Source organism: Pyrgilauda ruficollis, unplaced genomic scaffold (assembly GCF_017590135.1).
Source record: "Pyrgilauda ruficollis isolate IOZ18807 unplaced genomic scaffold, ASM1759013v1 scaffold1, whole genome shotgun sequence".
In the NCBI taxonomy this organism is placed as follows: Eukaryota; Metazoa; Chordata; class Aves; order Passeriformes; family Passeridae; genus Pyrgilauda; species Pyrgilauda ruficollis.
The window spans coordinates 21181326-21188258 of NW_024508100.1; positions in this window are offsets into that span (position 1 = coordinate 21181326).

Genomic DNA, 6933 nt, shown 5'->3' on the forward strand with positions numbered 1-6933 from the left:
CCTCTCACCTTGTTTTGTCTGAAAGTGATATGCTGGGAGCTTGAAATTGTCGTCATACTTGGTTTGTAATGTCATACTAAGCTGTTGAGGAAAAGGGCTGAAGAGCTGAGCCAGACACTGAAGTAACTGTAACTTTTTCAAAACTGTTTCATGGTGCCAACTGTATTTTTAGACTTATACTCTGGCTTGCCCACAACAGGTTTCTAAAGATAGTCATTTCTGAAGAAAATGATTGAATGAAACTGCACGTATTGAAAATAGCCACATTTAAATGCAGAAGGCTAAACCTGACAAACTCTGGTGAAACCTTGAATGATGTATTGACTGTTAATGTTAGGTTCTGTATATTTGACCTCATTTCTCAATTTTTGCAAGTCATGAAAAAACCACCATGTTTATGGAGAAGAGATCCCAATCAGTGGAATATTTTGTTATTATTACCTGTAAGAGAAGAGCTACACTGGAGTTTTTCCTCTTGTTCGCATCACCTGCTCTGTCTCTGAACATGTTGCCTTCACTTAGGGATTTTCATGTTCTGCCTGTGCAGTTTCATTTCCCAGCATTGTGTTTATTTGGGAGTTTGGGCTATAAGGGAGTAAAAACCATGATGAAGTTGATAGCACAAAAGCATTCCTGATATCCTTGTTGAAGCTGAAAAACAATGTGCCTACCAAGTTGAAAATTCTCAAAGACCTTATTGATTTAGTGGACTTGCAGCATAAATAAGATAACTGGGGGAGGGGAGGTTTGTACAGAGCAAATGGCACAAATATGGAGGAAAAAGTGGGGAAGAGGAGGATGCTTAAAGAGCAAAATGCTACTTAAAGTAAAACAGGAAAATTGCTTTCAGAAAAGCTCATCTTCTAAAAAAAATTAATGTGCTAATTGCATAATCTTGAAGTTGTATCAGAAATTTACTTTGTAGAGAGTGCTTCTCATGGCTGTTATGAGTGAACTCTGAAAATACAGAGTCTGCCAGAATTGCATTGCTGTGGTTTTCAGTGTGTTATTCCAAAGCTGATTAGCTTTATATGAAAATATTCAGTTTCTTAGTTGCCAGTTATGCAAATAACAGGAGGAAGAATATTGAGATGATAATAATAGAGCAGATTCCTGTGATGGTGCCTTCCTGCAAACCTGTCTTGCCTCACATTCGTATTTCAGGGTAGACAAGCACTGTGTTTTATGTAAGTTGTATCAGAATTTTTCTTCCTTTCTTAGAGGAGAAAATAAAAGGCATGCCAATTAATGTCGTTCTGTATTGATAGCATTTTAAAATTGAATATAAAGCTTTTATTCTGTTGCATCTAGTTACTCTCAGAGGACATACTTTCTTTTGTCCTTGAACAAGTTTGGTTTGCTGCCAATCAGTTTAAAATTCTTTTGATTTCACAACCTTAGTGCACATTAAATACAGGAGAGTTCACAATCATAGCTGTTAATTTAGTAGGATATTGGGAACTGATATTTCATCAAAATTTGGGTCACATTCAGTTTGCTGTGACAATGTGTATGTTGAGCCCCTGATTCACTAAACAGCCATGGGAATTCAATCTTCCTTCCCTTTTCCTGCATATCTTCCATTAGTATCCCCTTGTTTCATAGTGGGCCTTTACACTCATGGTTCCATAGCAGCTACCCAGTCACCCACCAGTAGCTTGCTCATACTACACTCCCATGACTTTTGGGAATTTTTAGCTGAAACCAGGTGTCTTGGAGCTGACAGCAGGGTTGCTGGGAGCAATGTGACTAGATGTCTAGAACAATGGTATTAAAAATACTTAAAGTTTTCCTATGGTCCATCATACCTGTGTATTTTTCAATAATTGAGAATGAACTCAGTGTTTATTGTACAGTTAAGTAAATTTTCTTTTCTTCCTCAAATTAAAAATAACATTAAAAAAAAAACCTTTTTATACCTTAAATGCAAGGAAAGGAGTCTGAATGCTTCACAAAGAACATTTCTAAAAATACCCTATAAAAGAATTGTTTTCAGTTTCTTAAAAATAAGCAGGCCAGTTTAAAGGAGCTGTTAGCATTATCCCAAAGTTTGTTGTTACTAACATACATGAACAGAGAGAAGAGGGTTGCAAAAATGTGCCTCAGCTATTTTATAGCTGGTAAAGCTACCAAAAATCCAGGTCCTGAATGTTTTTGTGTTCCCCAAATTAGTAGGCATGTTTAGAGCCCCAAGTAGGTACTAATCTGACCTTTGTAGGGCTTTTTTCCCTACTGGTGTTGTTTGGAACACAGCTACATGGAAGAGAAAAGGGTAACTGAAAAGTGATTTGAATTGATTTGATTTGATTAATGAAAGCTGAGCAGACTTGCAGAAACCTGGGAAATCATTAATATTCCAAGACTGAACCCATAATTTTCTTGCCTCCTTGAGATTCAAGAAGAAATCCTCACTTGTCCACTGTTTGCTGGAAGGTGAAAGAGCTATTTGTTCTCCTCATGGGGGACTCGTGTTTGTGGCCCTGAGTGAGGACCTTACCCAGCTGCACGTGGCATGTCCAGCTCAGTTCCTTGGCTCCCATAAACACACCAGACCTGCCAGAAGAAGGCTTTGCTTGCAGCCCAGTCTTCCTGACTCACAACCAAAATAAGTTCTCTGTAATCACTTACATGAAACAGGGGGTCTAAAAATATCCTTTTACTTTTTGCAGTTTAGTTTCCTATTAAGTTGTTAGTAGAAATCCACAGATCCTTGAATTTTAATCTCAAGGCAACAACTGGGACAATTTGCATCCCATTACCGCTTCCGACCCTTGCCCTGGGTTTGTGCTGGTTCAGCACAGCCAGTGCAGGCCTGGACACGCGTATGCCTTGAGTTTATACTTTCAGAACTAAAAAGGAAGAGCCTGGTATAAGCTACTTTCATAATGGGATGCTGCAGTAAGCAAACAAAGGATAGATGATAAAGAGGCTGTGCAATCTCATACAATGGATATGCAATCAAGGAGAATATTCACTTCACCTTGAAAGGAGAAAAAAATCTTAAGATGAACAAGAAATGGAGAGTTAGATTTCCTTTGCCAAAACTTGAGGTAAATTATTCAGGATTAAAAATTCATAGTGTATAACCTTTGTGTTGCTGTTTTCCTAGTTGCTCACATACAACATAGGACTCCATTTTCAGGATATGAGATCTTGCATGAACAGCTTCTAAACCCTGAAATTTTTAATTCATTCCTTACACAGAATGATACACGTTCTTTTCTACTCCTACTAACCCACAGTGGAAGCACATTTCTAGTGCATTAGATTTTTATTTTAATTATGAAGCTAAAGTTGGTTTCTGTGTAAATCTAATGCCAAAATAAATAATTTTGTTTGGCTTAATTTTGTATTATGAATACAATTGTAAATCTTAACTATTTTAGGATCACTGGCATTTTTAAACAGGTAAACTGATACAGGTAAGGGTGAATTTGGTTGAAGTGCCTGATCCCTAAACGTCAGTGATGGATTATTAGCAATGTCAAAATAATTTTAGCTACGGTAAGTAGAAAACATTTCTGCTGGTACAGTGCCGTGGATTCAGTGCATATGGCTGTGTGTTTGCATAGAAGAGCGAAGCGTGTTTTTTAGGGTCCCCTGAAGATTTTACGTAAGACTGCATGCATTTTTCCTCACTGCCCCCGCACATGCCAGAGAACGCGCAGCTCTCAGGCCGCTCCGAGGCTGCATTGTGGCCGGGAGCCACGGGCGAGCGGGAGCCCTGCGGGCCGCGCCAGCTCCCGCTGTGCCCGGAGGAGCGGAGCGGCACGGACCTGGGGAAGGCGGGCTGCTGGAGCCGCTCTGACCTGCGGCGGCCCCCGGCCACAGCTGCCAGCCCTACAGCATGAGACACGGGCAGGCTCCGTGCCTGGCACGGCTCAGAGCACTACGGGCTGCTGGATCCCTGGAGCTAAGCAGGAGGATGGGAGTGAGTAAATGGCAGGCGTTTGCTGCTGGTAAAGGTTTCCTGTAGGTATTACAGGTGTGGCAGTGTAGAAGGAAGTACCCTCGGGCACGTCCAGCCCAGCCCTGGCAGACCTCAGCCTCCAGCTGGCTGAGTGAAGGACAGGTTTGAAATGTGCCTCTGGGATGAAGTATTAAAGAGCTCTTGCTCTGAAATTCCTGAGCTTGCTGATGTGCCTGAGCGCAGGCTGCAGAAAGCTCAAAGCACAGGTGAGAAGAAACATTTCAAAGTTTGGGTAAGTGGGGTTTTTCTATGCAAGAATTTGGAAGTGCCATTACTCCCAAACATCTGAATGCCAAAGAAAAGGGGAAAAACATCCATTATCATCCTTAGCTCTTTTTCACCCTTCATCTGCAGAGGAAGTCACTATACTGTAATAAAAATAATTTAAAGGTGTGTTTTCTCAGGAATCGTGAATCTTGTCCTTTCTGTACATGAAGATGTTTCAGTCTCCATTTCTAAATATGATCTACCTGGAGTTTAGTTCATTTGACAAGGCTCTTAACTTGGTTTTTCGGTGGCTGCAAGAATACAAGAACCACGATGATGGTCACCCTGTCTCCCACATTGGCTAGTGATCCTTCTAGAAGGAGATCTTCACTGGTGCCCACTCCTGTCCTTCACTGATCGCAGCTGCACAATTTCCTGAAGGCTGCATTTGGATCATGCAAATGCAGGTGTTTTGCATCCAAGTCTCTGTGTAGGTCACGTCTCTTGAAGCTGTTTTCTTTGCTTCTACCAGATCCTGTGGCAAGAATGTCCCTGATCAAATTGTACTGTGTAAAGAAGTTTCTTTTCTCTTTGGTTTAAATCTGATTTCACTGGGTGTTGATGAGTTTTGATATTACAAAACCAGCAATTACTTGCTCCCTATTAATCTTTCACGCTTTTACAGACATAGTATTCCTCACCTTGAGATGTTTTCAACCTGGAAAGTGAGTTACATAACCTCTTGTGATGACACCACTGTATTTCTGATCATTCTTTTTTACTTTAATTTTTCTTTCTCCTGTTTCTGTCTCTGTGTTGCACAGTTTCTGAGATGCACTGGAAGCACCATAATATTCAAAACGAGGGCATGCCATAGAATTGCTCTGTAGTCTAAATCTAATTTTTCCCTGGGAATTTTTAATGTTCTACTTGCCTTTTGGCTGTCAAAGACCACTGATCCTATGTGTTCCAACTATGCAGAATGACTCCCAGGTCCCTGTACTGAAAAAGTCAGAGTAATTTAAAACCAACTGTGTGATGCAGTTAGTATTTTTCTGCATGACTATGAAGCTTATTAGTCAGCCTCTCATGCCAAGATTTTTTTCCTAGCTCTGTAATTTTGTCATCAAGAAACACTTGTGTTTTCCTTTGTCAGATTATCTGTTAAAATATGCCAAATGCCCCCTAACATGTCCCCAAATGCCCTCTCAGTCATTCTAGATTTTAAACAGCCTTGAGAGGTCTCATTTATTTCCTGGAGAACCTTTTTTTTTTTTTTTTTTTTTTTTGAGGGGCTAACCCTCCATACTCATACAATGTACAAGTATTTCAAGGATGTGAACTTGAAACTGGAACTACTGCAATACTGATGTCAGAAGTTGGATCGCTTTTTTTTTGTCTTCTCAAATTGATTTTTTGTGTGTGATGCCAAAAACAATTTGGGTGAGGGGAACAAATTACCAGCAGCTCTTCCACTGGTAGAAATGGACAAGAGGAAGGGGCTGCTGCTCCCAAGTTAGCGTTGCTGCCAGTTTGTATTTCCCACAGGGCCTGGTCCAGCATGCTCCTCTTGTAAATCCTGCCCCAGAACCTGCTTTCTTACCAGTTCACTCCAGAGCTCTCCCCTCCTATTACCTGTTGTTGCATAGCATGCCCTATTCTCTCATTCTTCTCTAAAAATGCAATAAAATAAGCCCCAAATCTTGTTTTTGGTAGGGATTTATGAAAATCTGGATAGTGAGCTTTCATGTCCTTTTCATTCCCAGATTTAGAATTATAGACCAGGTGACTTGCCTAGAGTCCACCTACTAAGGATTCAAACAGGAATGTGCTGTTTTCAATCTACAATTGCTTTCTCTCCTAAAACACCTTTTTTAAAATTTGGAGTGAATACCATATTTGTAAAATGTCAACAGTTAATATAAAGCCAACAGTTAATACAAAAATCCACAAAGATAAGCAGTCTACTGCAGTTGTTGGAGGTTAATGTCACTGTAGCTTTCCTCTTCCACCCTTTTTCTAGCCATAATTTTATAAAATGCACAGAGGCTTATATACAGCTATCCACTCTGCATGTATCACAGCTGAAGAAGGTATCTGGTTTCCTGATTTTAACAAGCACATGGACTGCACCTAAGCTGTGATGTGCCTAAGCACACAGTTCAGCTCCCTTGTCTCTGAGTGAAGAAAACAAGTTCAATTTTCCAGATACAAATGACTCACAGGAAGCTGTGTAAGTTCATTGGATTTTTTTGGCCTTTTTGTAACGTCTTCTGCCAAAGGGGAAAGTCCAGCCTATTATCAGTGTAAGAAAACACTAAGAAAAGTTTAGTTTACCTTTGCAAGGTCAAATGTTTTTCCTCCTGGAGACCTCGTCCCCTCTTATTAAAGAAGAAACTGATTACCTCAAATCTTTCCCAATTTTTTTTGATAGGTCACTCCTAAATTCAAAGTATTTAACTTCTGCTTCAATTAAAAATAAATTCTTTAACCTGCTTGTATGGAATGCACAATAACAATGGCCAAAGAAGATTAGCTCATTAAACTGCACATAATTACTACAAAACAGCTGCTTTTAACGACCTTTGAAAGAACAGTTTGCCCATTAGCTGTGCTCATTTTTCCTTTGATATGCATAAATTTAGTGTTAATACATCTTATTCACAAATTGTCTTTTTTCATACATGTATCATAGTAACTCATGAACTTAGATGAACAACATAGCTATTCAGCCTTTTGCAAAGTATGGAAACAAA